Below are 18494 nucleotides of genomic sequence, written 5' to 3'. Positions count from 1 at the left end.
AGCCAATATTGTCAGATGTCGATAGTCCATATCTCGGAAACTATAAGAGATAATGCAATTTGGCAATCGGCAACGTAATTAGCATGCCGAATATTACTTGGAATGTGAATTGGAATGAAATCGTTAATTCGTAAGACCATTTTACAATTCTGGCCCAAGTTAGAAGCAGAGCCAATTTTGTTAGATGTCGATAGTCCATATCTCGGAAACTATAAGAGATAATGCAATTTGGCAATCGGCAGCGTAATTAGCATGCCGAATATTACTTGGAATGTGAATTGGAACGAAATCGCTAATTCGTAAGACCATTTTACAATTTTGACCCCAGTTAGAAACAGACTCTAAGGTGTAAAATTTCGATTGTCCATATCTCGGAAACTATAAGAGATAATGCAATTTGGCAATCGGCAACGTAATTAGGATGCCGAATATTACTTAGAAAGTGAATTGGAGCGAAATCGCTAACTCATAAGACCATTTTACAATTCTGGCCCAAGTTAGAAGCAGAGCCAATATTGTTAGATGTCGATAGTCCATATCTCGGAAACTATAAGAGATAATGCAATTTGGCAATCGGCAGCGTAATTAGCATGCCGAATATTACTTGGAATGTGAATTGGAACGAAATCGCTAATTCGTAAGACCATTTTACAATTTTGACCCCAGTTAGAAACAGACTCTAAGGTGTAAAATTTCGATTGTCCATATCTCGGAAACTATAAGAGATAATGCAATTTGGCAATCGGCAACGTAATTAGGATGCCGAATATTACTTAGAATGTGAATTGGAGCGAAATCGCTAATTCATAAGACCATTTTACAATTCTGGGCCAAGTTAGAAGCAGAGCCAATATTTTCAGATGTCGATAGTCCATATCTCGGAAACTATAAGAGATAATGCAATTTGGCAATCGGCAACGTAATTAGCATGCCGAATATTACTTGGAATGTGAATTGGAGCGAGATCGCTAATTCATAAGACCATTTTACAATTCTGGCCCAAGTTAGAAGCAGAGCCAATATTGTCAGATGTCGATAGTCCATATCTCGGAAACTATAAGAGATAATGCAATTTGGCAATCGGCAACGTAATTAGCATGCCGAATATTACTTGGAATGTGAATTGGAACGAAATCGCTAATTCGTAAGACCATTTTACAATTCTGGCCCAAGTTAGAAGCAGAGCCTATATTGTTAGATGTCGATAGTCCATATCTCGGAAACTATAAGAGATAATGCAATTTGGCAATCGGCAGCGTAAATAGCATGCCGAATATTACTTGGAATGTGAATTGGAACGAAATCGCTAATTCGTAAGACCATTTTACAATTTTGACCCCAGTTAGAAACAGACTCTAAGGTGTAAAATTTCGATTGTCCATATCTCGGAAACTATAAGAGATAATGCAATTTGGCAATCGGCAACGTAATTAGGATGCCGAATATTACTTAGAATGTGAATTGGAGCGAAATCGCTAATTCATAAGACCATTATACAATTCTGGCCCAAGTTAGAAGCAGAGCCAATATTGTTAGATGTCGATAGTCCATATCTCGGAAACTATAAGAGATAATGCAATTTGGCAATCGGCAGCGTAATTAGCATGCCGAATATTACTTAGAATGTGAATTGGAGCGAAATCGCTAATTCATAAGACCATTTTACAATTCTGGCCCAAGTTAGAAGCAGAGCCAATATTGTTAGATGTCGATAGTCCATATCTCGGAAACTATAAGAGATAATGCAATTTGGCAATCGGCAACGTAATTAGCATGCCGAATATTACTTGGAATGTGAATTGGAGCGAAATCGCTAATTCATAAGACCATTTTACAATTCTGGCCCAAGTTAGAAGCAGAGCCAATATTGTCAGATGTCGATAGTCCATATCTCGGAAACTATAAGAGATAATGCAATTTGGCAATCGGCAGCGTAATTAGCATGCCGAATATTACTTGGAATGTGAATTGGAACGAAATCGCAAATTCATAAGACCATTTTACAATTCTGGCCCAAGTTAGAAGCAGAGCCAATATTGTCAGATGTCGATAGTCCATATCTCGGAAACTATAAGAGATAATGCAATTTGGCAATCGCCAACGTAATTAGCATGCCGAATATTACTTGGAATGTGAATTGGAACGAAATCGTTAATTCGTAAGACCATTTTACAATTCTGGCCCAAGTTAGAAGCAGAGCCAATTTTGTTAGATGTCGATAGTCCATACCTCGGAAACTATAAGAGATAATGCAATTTGGCAATCGGCAGCGTAATTAGCATGCCGAATATTATTTGGAATGTGAATTGGAACGAAATCGCTAATTCGTAAGACCATTTTACAATTTTGACCCCAGTTAGAAACAGACTCTAAGGTGTAAAATTTCGATTGTCCATATCTCGGAAACTATAAGAGATAATGCAATTTGGCAATCGGCAACGTAATTAGGATGCCGAATATTACTTAGAATGTGAATTGGAGCGAAATCGCTAATTCATAAGACCATTTTACAATTCTGGCCCAAGTTAGAAGCAGAGCCAATATTGTTAGATGTCGATAGTCCATATCTCGGAAACTGTAAGAGATAATGCAATTTGGCAATCGGCAACGTAATTAGCATGCCGAATATTACTTGGAATGTGAATTGGAGCGAAATCGCTAATTCATAAGACCATTTTACAATTCTATTCCAAGTTAGAAGCAGAGCCAATATTGTCAGATGTCGATAGTCCATATCTCGGAAACTATAAGAGATAATGCAATTTGGCAATCGGCAGCGTAATTAGCATGCCGAATATTACTTGGAATGTGAATTGGAATGAAATCGTTAATTCGTAAGACCATTTTACAATTCTGGCCCAAGTTAGAAGCAGAGCCAATTTTGTTAGATGTCGATAGTCCATATCTCGGAAACTATAAGAGATAATGCAATTTGGCAATCGGCAGCGTAATTAGCATGCCGAATATTACTTGGAATGTGAATTGGAATGAAATCGCTAATTCGTAAGACCATTTTACAATTTTGACCCCAGTTAGAAACAGACTCTAAAGTGTAAAATTTCGATTGTCCATATCTCGGAAACTACAAGAGATAATGCAATTTGGCAATCGGCAACGTAATTAGGATGCCGAATATTACTTAGAATGTGAATTGGAGCGAAATCGCTAATTCATAAGACCATTTTACAATTCTGGCCCAAGTTAGAAGCAGAGCCAATATTTTCAGATGTCGATAGTCCATATCTCGGAAACTATAAGAGATAATGCAATTTGGCAATCGGCAACGTAATTAGCATGCCGAATATTACTTGGAATGTGAATTGGAGCGAGATCGCTAATTCATAAGACCATTTTACAATTCTGGCCCAAGTTAGAAGCAGAGCCAATATTGTCAGATGTCGATAGTCCATATCTCGGAAACTATAAGAGATAATGCAATTTGGCAATCGGCAACGTAATTAGCATGCCGAATATTACTTGGAATGTGAATTGGAACGAAATCGCTAATTCGTAAGACCATTTTACAATTCTGGCCCAAGTTAGAAGCAGAGCCTATATTGTCAGATGTCGATAGTCCATATCTCGGAAACTATAAGAGATAATGCAATTTGGCAATCGGCAACGTAATTAGCATGCCGAATATTACTTGGAATGTGAATTGGAACGAAATCGCTAATTCGTAAGACCATTTTACAATTCTGGCCCAAGTTAGAAGCAGAGCCTATATTGTTAGATGTCGATAGTCCATATCTCGGAAACTATAAGAGATAATGCAATTTGGCAATTGGCAACGTAAATAGCATGCCGAATATTACTTGGAATGTGAATTGGAACGAAATCGCTAATTCGTAAGACCATTTTACAATTTTGACCCCAGTTAGAAACAGACTCTAAGGTGTAAAATTTCGATTGTCCATATCTCGGAAACTATAAGAGATAATGCAATTTGGCAATCGGCAGCGTAATTAGCATGCCGAATATTACTTGGAATGTGAATTGGAACGAAATCGCTAATTCATAAGACCATTTTACAATTCTGGACCAAGTTAGAAGCAGAGCCAATATTGCCAGATGTCGATAGTCCATATCTCGGAAACTATAAGAGATAATGCAATGTGGCAATCGGCAACGTAATTAGCATGCCGAATATTACTTGGAATGTGAATTGGAACGAAATCGTTAATTCGTAAGACCATTTTACAATTCTGGCCCAAGTTAGAAGCAGAGCCAATTTTGTTAGATGTCGATAGTCCATATCTCGGAAACTATAAGAGATAATGCAATTTGGCAATCGGCAGCGTAATTAGCATGCCGAATATTACTTGGAATGTGAATTGGAACGAAATCGCTAATTCGTAAGACCATTTTACAATTTTGACCCCAGTTAGAAACAGACTCTAAGGTGTAAAATTTCGATTGTCCATATCTCGGAAACTATAAGAGATAATGCAATTTGGCAATCGGCAACGTAATTAGGATGCCGAATATTACTTAGAATGTGAATTGGAGCGAAATCGCTAATTCATAAGACCATTTTACAATTCTGGCCCAAGTTAGAAGCAGAGCCAATATTGTTAGATGTCGATAGTCCATATCTCGGAAACTATAAGAGATAATGCAATTTGGCAATCGGCAGCGTAATTAGCATGCCGAATATTACTTGGAATGTGAATTGGAACGAAATCGCTAATTCGTAAGACCATTTTACAATTTTGACCCCAGTTAGAAACAGACTCTAAGGCGTAAAATTTCGATTGTCCATATCTCGGAAACTATAAGAGATAATGCAATTTGGCAATCGGCAACGTAATTAGGATGCCGAATATTACTTAGAATGTGAATTGGAGCGAAATCGCTAATTCATAAGACCATTTTACAATTCTGGCCCAAGTTAGAAGCAGAGCCAATATTTTCAGATGTCGATAGTCCATATCTCGGAAACTATAAGAGATAATGCAATTTGGCAATCGGCAACGTAATTAGCATGCCGAGTATTACTTGGAATGTGAATTGGAACGAAATCGCTAATTCGTAAGACCATTTTACAATTTCGACCCCAGTTAGAAACAGACTCTAAGGTGTAAAATTTCGATTGTCCATATCTCGGAAACTATAAGAGATAATGCAATTTGGCAATCGGCAACGTAATTAGCATGCCGAATATTACTTAGAATGTGAATTGGAGCGAAATCGCTAACTCATAAGATCATTTTACAATTCTGGCCCAAGTTAGAAGCAGAGCCAATATTGTTAGATGTCGATAGTCCATATCTCGGAAACTATAAGAGATAATGCAATTTGGCAATCGGCAGCGTAATTAGCATGCCGAATATTACTTGGAATGTGAATTGGAGCGAAATCGCTAATTCATAAGACCATTTTACAATTCTGGCCCAAGTTAGAAGCAGAGCCAATATTGTTAGATGTCGATAGTCCATATCTCGGAAACTATAAGAGATAAGACAATTTGGCAATCGGCAACGTAATTAGCATGCCGAATATTACTTGGAATGTGAATTGGAGCGAAATCGCTAATTCATAAGACCATTTTACAATTCTGGCCCAAGTTAGAAGCAGAGCCAATATTGTCAGATGTCGATAGTCCATATCTCGGAAACTATAAGAGATAATGCAATTTGGCAATCGGCAGCGTAATTAGCATGCCGAATATTACTTGGAATGTGAATTGGAACGAAATCGCTAATTCATAAGACCATTTTACAATTCTGGCCCAAGTTAGAAACAGACTCTAAGGTGTAAAATTTCGATTGTCCATATCTCGGAAACTATAAGAGATAATGCAATTTGGCAATCGGCAACGTAATTAGGATGCCGAATATTACTTAGAATGTGAATTGGAGCGAAATCGCTAATTCATAAGACCATTTTACAATTCTGGCCCAAGTTAGAAGCAGAGCCAATTTTGTTAGATGTCGATAGTCCATATCTCGGAAACTATAAGAGATAATGCAATTTGGCAATCGGCAGCGTAATTAGCATGCCGAATATTACTTGGAATGTGAATTGGAACGAAATCGCTAATTCGTAAGACCATTTTACAATTTTGACCCTAGTTAGAAACAGACTCTAAGGTGTAAAATTTCGATTGTCCATATCTCGGAAACTATAAGAGATAATGCAATTTGGCAATCGGCAACGTAATTAGGATGCCGAATATTACTTAGAATGTGAATTGGAGCGAAATCGCTAATTCATAAGACCATTTTACAATTCTGGCCCAAGTTAGAAGCAGAGCCAATATTGTTAGATGTCGATAGTCCATATCTCGGAAACTGTAAGAGATAATGCAATTTGGCAATCGGCAACGTTATTAGCATGCCGAATATTACTTGGAATGTGAATTGGAGCGAAATCGCTAATTCATAAGACCATTTTACAATTCTATCCCAAGTTAGAAGCAGAGCCAATATTGTCAGATGTCGATAGTCCATATCTCGGAAACTATAAGAGATAATGCAATTTGGCAATCGGCAGCGTAATTAGCATGCCGAATATTACTTGGAATGTGAATTGGAACGAAATCGCTAATTCATAAGACCATTTTACAATTCTGGCCCAAGTTAGAAGCAGAGCCAATATTGTCAGATGTCGATAGTCCATATCTCGGAAACTATAAGAGATAATGCAATTTGGCAATCGGCAACGTAATTAGCATGCCGAATATTACTTGGAATGTGAATTGGAATGAAATCGTTAATTCGTAAGACCATTTTACAATTCTGGCCCAAGTTAGAAGCAGAGCCAATTTTGTTAGATGTCGATAGTCCATATCTCGGAAACTATAAGAGATAATGCAATTTGGCAATCGGCAGCGTAATTAGCATGCCGAATATTACTTGGAATGTGAATTGGAACGAAATCGCTAATTCGTAAGACCATTTTACAATTTTGACCCCAGTTAGAAACAGACTCTAAGGCGTAAAATTTCGATTGTCCATATCTCGGAAACTACAAGAGATAATGCAATTTGGCAATCGGCAACGTAATTAGGATGCCGAATATTACTTAGATTGTGAATTGGAGCGAAATCGCTAATTCATAAGACCATTTTACAATTCTGGGCCAAGTTAGAAGCAGAGCCAATATTTTCAGATGTCGATAGTCCATATCTCGGAAACTATAAGAGATAATGCAATTTGGCAATCGGCAACGTAATTAGCATGCCGAATATTACTTGGAATGTGAATTGGAGCGAGATCGCTAATTCATAAGACCATTTTACAATTCTGGCCCAAGTTAGAAGCAGAGCCAATATTGTCAGATGTCGATAGTCCATATCTCGGAAACTATAAGAGATAATGCAATTTGGCAATCGGCAACGTAATTAGCATGCCGAATATTACTTGGAATGTGGATTGGAACGAAATCGCTAATTCGTAAGACCATTTTACAATTCTGGCCCAAGTTAGAAGCAGAGCCTATATTGTCAGATGTCGATAGTCCATATCTCGGAAACTATAAGAGATAATGCAATTTGGCAATCGGCAACGTAATTAGCATGCCGAATATTACTTGGAATGTGAATTGGAACGAAATCGCTAATTCGTAAGACCATTTTACAATTCTGGCCCAAGTTAGAAGCAGAGCCTATATTGTTAGATGTCGATAGTCCATATCTCGGAAACTATAAGAGATAATGCAATTTGGCAATCGGCAGCGTAAATAGCATGCCGAATATTACTTGGAATGTGAATTGGAACGAAATCGCTAATTCGTAAGACCATTTTACAATTTTGACCCCAGTTAGAAACAGACTCTAAGGTGTAAAATTTCGATTGTCCATATCTCGGAAACTATAAAAGATAATGCAATTTGGCAATCGGCAGCGTAATTAGCATGCCGAATATTACTTGGAATGTGAATTGGAACGAAATCGCTAATTCATAAGACCATTTTACAATTCTGGCCCAAGTTAGAAGCAGAGCCAATATTGTCAGATGTCGATAGTCCATATCTCGGAAACTATAAGAGATAATGCAATTTGGCAATCGGCAGCGTAATTAGCATGCCGAATATTACTTGGAATGTGAATTGGAACGAAATCGCTAATTCATAAGACCATTTTACAATTCTGGCCCAAGTTAGAAGCAGAGCCAATTTTGTTAGATGTCGATAGTCCATATCTCGGACACTATAAGAGATAATGCAATTTGGCAATCGGCAGCGTAATTAGCATGCCGAATATTACTTGGAATGTGAATTGGAACGAAATCGCTAATTCGTAAGACCATTTTACAATTTTGACCCCAGTTAGAAACAGACTCTAAGGTGTAAAATTTCGATTGTCCATATCTCGGAAACTATAAGAGATAATGCAATTTGGCAATCGGCAACGTAATTAGGATGCCGAATATTACTTAGAATGTGAATTGGAGCGAAATCGCTAATTCATAAGACCATTTTACAATTCTGGCCCAAGTTAGAAGCAGAGCCAATATTGTTAGATGTCGATTGTCCATATCTCGGAAACTATAAGAGATAATGCAATTTGGCAATCGGCAGCGTAATTAGCATGCCGAATATTACTTGGAATGTGAATTGGAACGAAATCGCTAATTCGTAAGACCATTTTACAATTTTGACCCCAGTTAGAAACAGACTCTAAGGCGTAAAATTTCGATTGTCCATATCTCGGAAACTATAAGAGATAATGCAATTTGGCAATCGGCAACGTAATTAGGATGCCGAATATTACTTAGAATGTGAATTGGAGCGAAATCGCTAATTCATAAGACCATTTTACAATTCTGGCTCAAGTTAGAAGCAGAGCCAATATTTTCAGATGTCGATAGTCCATATCTCGGAAACTATAAGAGATAATGCAATTTGGCAATCGGCAACGTAATTAGCATGCCGAGTATTACTTGGAATGTGAATTGGAACGAAATCGCTAATTCGTAAGACCACTTTACAATTTTGACCCCAGTTAGAAACAGACTCTAAGGTGTAAAATTTCGATTTTCCATATCTCGGAAACTATAAGAGATAATGCAATTTGGCAATCGGCAACGTAATTAGCATGCCGAATATTACTTAGAATGTGAATTGGAGCGAAATCGCTAACTCATAAGATCATTTTACAATTCTGGCCCAAGTTAGAAGCAGAGCCAATATTGTTAGATGTCGATAGTCCATATCTCGGAAACTATAAGAGATAATGCAATTTGGCAATCGGCAGCGTAATTAGCATGCCGAATATTACTTGGAATGTGAATTGGAGCGAAATCGCTAATTCATAAGACCATTTTACAATTCTGGCCCAAGTTAGAAGCAGAGCCAATATTGTTAGATGTCGATAGTCCATATCTCGGAAACTATAAGAGATAAGGCAATTTGGCAATCGGCAACGTAATTAGCATGCCGAATATTACTTGGAATGTGAATTGGAGCGAAACCGCTAATTCATAAGACCATTTTACAATTCTGGCCCAAGTTAGAAGCAGAGCCAATATTGTCAGATGTCGATAGTCCATATCTCGGAAACTATAAGAGATAATGCAATTTGGCAATCGGCAGCGTAATTAGCATTCCGAATATTACTTGGAATGTGAATTGGAACGAAATCGCTAATTCATAAGACCATTTTACAATTCTGGCCCAAGTTAGAAGCAGAGCCAATATTGTCAGATGTCGATAGTCCATATCTCGGAAACTATAAGAGATAATGCAATTTGGCAATCGGCAACGTAATTAGGATGCCGAATATTACTTAGAATGTGAATTGGAGCGAAATCGCTAATTCATAAGACCATTTTACAATTCTGGCCCAAGTTAGAAGCAGAGCCAATATTTTCAGATGTCGATAGTCCATATCTCGGAAACTATAAGAGATAATGCAATTTGGCAATCGGCAGCGTAATTAGCATGCCGAATATTACTTGGAATGTGAATTGGAGCGAAATCGCTAATTCATAAGACCATTTTACAATTCTGGCCCAAGTTAGAAGCAGAGCCAATATTGTTAGATGTCGATAGTCCATATCTCGGAAACTATAAGAGATAAGACAATTTGGCAATCGGCAACGTAATTAGCATGCCGAATATTACTTGGAATGTGAATTGGAGCGAAATCGCTAATTCATAAGACCATTTTACAATTCTGGCCCAAGTTAGAAGCAGAGCCAATATTGTCAGATGTCGATAGTCCATATCTCGGAAACTATAAGAGATAATGCAATTTGGCAATCGGCAGCGTAATTAGCATGCCGAATATTACTTGGAATGTGAATTGGAGCGAAATCGCTAACTCATAAGATCATTTTACAATTCTGGCCCAAGTTAGAAGCAGAGCCAATATTGTTAGATGTCGATAGTCCATATCTCGGAAACTATAAGAGATAATGCAATTTGGCAATCGGCAGCGTAATTAGCATGCCGAATATTACTTAGAATGTGAATTGGAGCGAAATCGCTAACTCATAAGATCATTTTACAATTCTGGCCCAAGTTAGAAGCAGAGCCAATATTGTTAGATGTCGATAGTCCATATCTCGGAAACTATAAGAGATAATGCAATTTGGCAATCGGCAGCGTAATTAGCATGCCGAATATTACTTGGAATGTGAATTGGAGCGAAATCGCTAATTCATAAGACCATTTTACAATTCTGGCCCAAGTTAGAAGCAGAGCCAATATTGTTAGATGTCGATAGTCCATATCTCGGAAACTATAAGAGATAAGACAATTTGGCAATCGGCAACGTAATTAGCATGCCGAATATTACTTGGAATGTGAATTGGAGCGAAATCGCTAATTCATAAGACCATTTTACAATTCTGGCCCAAGTTAGAAGCAGAGCCAATATTGTCAGATGTCGATAGTCCATATCTCGGAAACTATAAGAGATAATGCAATTTGGCAATCGGCAGCGTAATTAGCATGCCGAATATTACTTGGAATGTGAATTGGAACGAAATCGCTAATTCATAAGACCATTTTACAATTCTGGCCCAAGTTAGAAACAGACTCTAAGGTGTAAAATTTCGATTGTCCATATCTCGGAAACTATAAGAGATAATGCAATTTGGCAATCGGCAACGTAATTAGGATGCCGAATATTACTTAGAATGTGAATTGGAGCGAAATCGCTAATTCATAAGACCATTTTACAATTCTGGCCCAAGTTAGAAGCAGAGCCAATTTTGTTAGATGTCGATAGTCCATATCTCGGAAACTATAAGAGATAATGCAATTTGGCAATCGGCAGCGTAATTAGCATGCCGAATATTACTTGGAATGTGAATTGGAACGAAATCGCTAATTCGTAAGACCATTTTACAATTTTGACCCTAGTTAGAAACAGACTCTAAGGTGTAAAATTTCGATTGTCCATATCTCGGAAACTATAAGAGATAATGCAATTTGGCAATCGGCAACGTAATTAGGATGCCGAATATTACTTAGAATGTGAATTGGAGCGAAATCGCTAATTCATAAGACCATTTTACAATTCTGGCCCAAGTTAGAAGCAGAGCCAATATTGTTAGATGTCGATAGTCCATATCTCGGAAACTGTAAGAGATAATGCAATTTGGCAATCGGCAACGTTATTAGCATGCCGAATATTACTTGGAATGTGAATTGGAGCGAAATCGCTAATTCATAAGACCATTTTACAATTCTATCCCAAGTTAGAAGCAGAGCCAATATTGTCAGATGTCGATAGTCCATATCTCGGAAACTATAAGAGATAATGCAATTTGGCAATCGGCAGCGTAATTAGCATGCCGAATATTACTTGGAATGTGAATTGGAACGAAATCGCTAATTCATAAGACCATTTTACAATTCTGGCCCAAGTTAGAAGCAGAGCCAATATTGTCAGATGTCGATAGTCCATATCTCGGAAACTATAAGAGATAATGCAATTTGGCAATCGGCAACGTAATTAGCATGCCGAATATTACTTGGAATGTGAATTGGAATGAAATCGTTAATTCGTAAGACCATTTTACAATTCTGGCCCAAGTTAGAAGCAGAGCCAATTTTGTTAGATGTCGATAGTCCATATCTCGGAAACTATAAGAGATAATGCAATTTGGCAATCGGCAGCGTAATTAGCATGCCGAATATTACTTGGAATGTGAATTGGAACGAAATCGCTAATTCGTAAGACCATTTTACAATTTTGACCCCAGTTAGAAACAGACTCTAAGGCGTAAAATTTCGATTGTCCATATCTCGGAAACTACAAGAGATAATGCAATTTGGCAATCGGCAACGTAATTAGGATGCCGAATATTACTTAGATTGTGAATTGGAGCGAAATCGCTAATTCATAAGACCATTTTACAATTCTGGGCCAAGTTAGAAGCAGAGCCAATATTTTCAGATGTCGATAGTCCATATCTCGGAAACTATAAGAGATAATGCAATTTGGCAATCGGCAACGTAATTAGCATGCCGAATATTACTTGGAATGTGAATTGGAGCGAGATCGCTAATTCATAAGACCATTTTACAATTCTGGCCCAAGTTAGAAGCAGAGCCAATATTGTCAGATGTCGATAGTCCATATCTCGGAAACTATAAGAGATAATGCAATTTGGCAATCGGCAACGTAATTAGCATGCCGAATATTACTTGGAATGTGGATTGGAACGAAATCGCTAATTCGTAAGACCATTTTACAATTCTGGCCCAAGTTAGAAGCAGAGCCTATATTGTCAGATGTCGATAGTCCATATCTCGGAAACTATAAGAGATAATGCAATTTGGCAATCGGCAACGTAATTAGCATGCCGAATATTACTTGGAATGTGAATTGGAACGAAATCGCTAATTCGTAAGACCATTTTACAATTCTGGCCCAAGTTAGAAGCAGAGCCTATATTGTTAGATGTCGATAGTCCATATCTCGGAAACTATAAGAGATAATGCAATTTGGCAATCGGCAGCGTAAATAGCATGCCGAATATTACTTGGAATGTGAATTGGAACGAAATCGCTAATTCGTAAGACCATTTTACAATTTTGACCCCAGTTAGAAACAGACTCTAAGGTGTAAAATTTCGATTGTCCATATCTCGGAAACTATAAAAGATAATGCAATTTGGCAATCGGCAGCGTAATTAGCATGCCGAATATTACTTGGAATGTGAATTGGAACGAAATCGCTAATTCATAAGACCATTTTACAATTCTGGCCCAAGTTAGAAGCAGAGCCAATATTGTCAGATGTCGATAGTCCATATCTCGGAAACTATAAGAGATAATGCAATTTGGCAATCGGCAGCGTAATTAGCATGCCGAATATTACTTGGAATGTGAATTGGAACGAAATCGCTAATTCATAAGACCATTTTACAATTCTGGCCCAAGTTAGAAGCAGAGCCAATTTTGTTAGATGTCGATAGTCCATATCTCGGACACTATAAGAGATAATGCAATTTGGCAATCGGCAGCGTAATTAGCATGCCGAATATTACTTGGAATGTGAATTGGAACGAAATCGCTAATTCGTAAGACCATTTTACAATTTTGACCCCAGTTAGAAACAGACTCTAAGGTGTAAAATTTCGATTGTCCATATCTCGGAAACTATAAGAGATAATGCAATTTGGCAATCGGCAACGTAATTAGGATGCCGAATATTACTTAGAATGTGAATTGGAGCGAAATCGCTAATTCATAAGACCATTTTACAATTCTGGCCCAAGTTAGAAGCAGAGCCAATATTGTTAGATGTCGATTGTCCATATCTCGGAAACTATAAGAGATAATGCAATTTGGCAATCGGCAGCGTAATTAGCATGCCGAATATTACTTGGAATGTGAATTGGAACGAAATCGCTAATTCGTAAGACCATTTTACAATTTTGACCCCAGTTAGAAACAGACTCTAAGGCGTAAAATTTCGATTGTCCATATCTCGGAAACTATAAGAGATAATGCAATTTGGCAATCGGCAACGTAATTAGGATGCCGAATATTACTTAGAATGTGAATTGGAGCGAAATCGCTAATTCATAAGACCATTTTACAATTCTGGCTCAAGTTAGAAGCAGAGCCAATATTTTCAGATGTCGATAGTCCATATCTCGGAAACTATAAGAGATAATGCAATTTGGCAATCGGCAACGTAATTAGCATGCCGAGTATTACTTGGAATGTGAATTGGAACGAAATCGCTAATTCGTAAGACCACTTTACAATTTTGACCCCAGTTAGAAACAGACTCTAAGGTGTAAAATTTCGATTTTCCATATCTCGGAAACTATAAGAGATAATGCAATTTGGCAATCGGCAACGTAATTAGCATGCCGAATATTACTTAGAATGTGAATTGGAGCGAAATCGCTAACTCATAAGATCATTTTACAATTCTGGCCCAAGTTAGAAGCAGAGCCAATATTGTTAGATGTCGATAGTCCATATCTCGGAAACTATAAGAGATAATGCAATTTGGCAATCGGCAGCGTAATTAGCATGCCGAATATTACTTGGAATGTGAATTGGAGCGAAATCGCTAATTCATAAGACCATTTTACAATTCTGGCCCAAGTTAGAAGCAGAGCCAATATTGTTAGATGTCGATAGTCCATATCTCGGAAACTATAAGAGATAAGGCAATTTGGCAATCGGCAACGTAATTAGCATGCCGAATATTACTTGGAATGTGAATTGGAGCGAAACCGCTAATTCATAAGACCATTTTACAATTCTGGCCCAAGTTAGAAGCAGAGCCAATATTGTCAGATGTCGATAGTCCATATCTCGGAAACTATAAGAGATAATGCAATTTGGCAATCGGCAGCGTAATTAGCATTCCGAATATTACTTGGAATGTGAATTGGAACGAAATCGCTAATTCATAAGACCATTTTACAATTCTGGCCCAAGTTAGAAGCAGAGCCAATATTGTCAGATGTCGATAGTCCATATCTCGGAAACTATAAGAGATAATGCAATTTGGCAATCGCCAACGTAATTAGCATGCCGAATATTACTTGGAATGTGAATTGGAACGAAATCGTTAATTCGTAAGACCATTTTACAATTCTGGCCCAAGTTAGAAGCAGAGCCAATTTTGTTAGATGTCGATAGTCCATATCTCGGAAACTATAAGAGATAATGCAATTTGGCAATCGGCAGCGTAATTAGCATGCCGAATATTACTTGGAATGTGAATTGGAACGAAATCGCTAATTCGTAAGACCATTTTACAATTTTGACCCCAGTTAGAAACAGACTCTAAGGTGTAAAATTTCGATTGTCCATATCTCGGAAACTATAAGAGATAATGCAATTTGGCAATCGGCAACGTAATTAGGATGCCGAATATTACTTAGAATGTGAATTGGAGCGAAATCGCTAATTCATAAGACCATTTTACAATTCTGGCCCAAGTTAGAAGCAGAGCCAATATTGTTAGATGTCGATAGTCCATATCTCGGAAACTGTAAGAGATAATGCAATTTGGCAATCGGCAACGTAATTAGCATGCCGAATATTACTTGGAATGTGAATTGGAACGAAATCGCTAATTCATAAGACCATTTTACAATTCTGGCCCAAGTTAGAAGCAGAGCCAATTTTGTTAGATGTCGATAGTCCATATCTCGGACACTATAAGAGATAATGCAATTTGGCAATCGGCAGCGTAATTAGCATGCCGAATATTACTTGGAATGTGAATTGGAACGAAATCGCTAATTCGTAAGACCATTTTACAATTTTGACCCCAGTTAGAAACAGACTCTAAGGTGTAAAATTTCGATTGTCCATATCTCGGAAACTATAAGAGATAATGCAATTTGGCAATCGGCAACGTAATTAGGATGCCGAATATTACTTAGAATGTGAATTGGAGCGAAATCGCTAATTCATAAGACCATTTTACAATTCTGGCCCAAGTTAGAAGCAGAGCCAATATTGTTAGATGTCGATAGTCCATATCTCGGAAACTATAAGAGATAATGCAATTTGGCAATCGGCAGCGTAATTAGCATGCCGAATATTACTTGGAATGTGAATTGGAACGAAATCGCTAATTCGTAAGACCATTTTACAATTTTGACCCCAGTTAGAAACAGACTCTAAGGCGTAAAATTTCGATTGTCCATATCTCGGAAACTATAAGAGATAATGCAATTTGGCAATCGGCAACGTAATTAGGATGCCGAATATTACTTAGAATGTGAATTGGAGCGAAATCGCTAATTCATAAGACCATTTTACAATTCTGGCCCAAGTTAGAAGCAGAGCCAATATTTTCAGATGTCGATAGTCCATATCTCGGAAACTATAAGAGATAATGCAATTTGGCAATCGGCAACGTAATTAGCATGCCGAGTATTACTTGGAATGTGAATTGGAACGAAATCGCTAATTCGTAAGACCATTTTACAATTTCGACCCCAGTTAGAAACAGACTCTAAGGTGTAAAATTTCGATTGTCCATATCTCGGAAACTATAAGAGATAATGCAATTTGGCAATCGGCAACGTAATTAGCATGCCGAATATTACTTAGAATGTGAATTGGAGCGAAATCGCTAACTCATAAGATCATTTTACAATTCTGGCCCAAGTTAGAAGCAGAGCCAATATTGTTAGATGTCGATAGTCCATATCTCGGAAACTATAAGAGATAATGCAATTTGGCAATCGGCAGCGTAATTAGCATGCCGAATATTACTTGGAATGTGAATTGGAGCGAAATCGCTAATTCATAAGACCATTTTACAATTCTGGCCCAAGTTAGAAGCAGAGCCAATATTGTTAGATGTCGATAGTCCATATCTCGGAAACTATAAGAGATAAGACAATTTGGCAATCGGCAACGTAATTAGCATGCCGAATATTACTTGGAATGTGAATTGGAGCGAAATCGCTAATTCATAAGACCATTTTACAATTCTGGCCCAAGTTAGAAGCAGAGCCAATATTGTCAGATGTCGATAGTCCATATCTCGGAAACTATAAGAGATAATGCAATTTGGCAATCGGCAGCGTAATTAGCATGCCGAATATTACTTGGAATGTGAATTGGAACGAAATCGCTAATTCATAAGACCATTTTACAATTCTGGCCCAAGTTAGAAACAGACTCTAAGGTGTAAAATTTCGATTGTCCATATCTCGGAAACTATAAGAGATAATGCAATTTGGCAATCGGCAACGTAATTAGGATGCCGAATATTACTTAGAATGTGAATTGGAGCGAAATCGCTAATTCATAAGACCATTTTACAATTCTGGCCCAAGTTAGAAGCAGAGCCAATTTTGTTAGATGTCGATAGTCCATATCTCGGAAACTATAAGAGATAATGCAATTTGGCAATCGGCAGCGTAATTAGCATGCCGAATATTACTTGGAATGTGAATTGGAACGAAATCGCTAATTCGTAAGACCATTTTACAATTTTGACCCTAGTTAGAAACAGACTCTAAGGTGTAAAATTTCGATTGTCCATATCTCGGAAACTATAAGAGATAATGCAATTTGGCAATCGGCAACGTAATTAGGATGCCGAATATTACTTAGAATGTGAATTGGAGCGAAATCGCTAATTCATAAGACCATTTTACAATTCTGGCCCAAGTTAGAAGCAGAGCCAATATTGTTAGATGTCGATAGTCCATATCTCGGAAACTGTAAGAGATAATGCAATTTGGCAATCGGCAACGTTATTAGCATGCCGAATATTACTTGGAATGTGAATTGGAGCGAAATCGCTAATTCATAAGACCATTTTACAATTCTATCCCAAGTTAGAAGCAGAGCCAATATTGTCAGATGTCGATAGTCCATATCTCGGAAACTATAAGAGATAATGCAATTTGGCAATCGGCAGCGTAATTAGCATGCCGAATATTACTTGGAATGTGAATTGGAACGAAATCGCTAATTCATAAGACCATTTTACAATTCTGGCCCAAGTTAGAAGCAGAGCCAATATTGTCAGATGTCGATAGTCCATATCTCGGAAACTATAAGAGATAATGCAATTTGGCAATCGGCAACGTAATTAGCATGCCGAATATTACTTGGAATGTGAATTGGAATGAAATCGTTAATTCGTAAGACCATTTTACAATTCTGGCCCAAGTTAGAAGCAGAGCCAATTTTGTTAGATGTCGATAGTCCATATCTCGGAAACTATAAGAGATAATGCAATTTGGCAATCGGCAGCGTAATTAGCATGCCGAATATTACTTGGAATGTGAATTGGAACGAAATCGCTAATTCGTAAGACCATTTTACAATTTTGACCCCAGTTAGAAACAGACTCTAAGGCGTAAAATTTCGATTGTCCATATCTCGGAAACTACAAGAGATAATGCAATTTGGCAATCGGCAACGTAATTAGGATGCCGAATATTACTTAGATTGTGAATTGGAGCGAAATCGCTAATTCATAAGACCATTTTACAATTCTGGGCCAAGTTAGAAGCAGAGCCAATATTTTCAGATGTCGATAGTCCATATCTCGGAAACTATAAGAGATAATGCAATTTGGCAATCGGCAA

This window comes from Rhynchophorus ferrugineus, unplaced genomic scaffold (genome assembly GCF_030347505.1).
Source record: "Rhynchophorus ferrugineus isolate W39M unplaced genomic scaffold, kcgeb_rfMv2 rfM2, whole genome shotgun sequence".
In the NCBI taxonomy this organism is placed as follows: domain Eukaryota; kingdom Metazoa; phylum Arthropoda; class Insecta; order Coleoptera; family Curculionidae; genus Rhynchophorus; species Rhynchophorus ferrugineus.
This window is presented reverse-complemented; position numbering follows the sequence as displayed.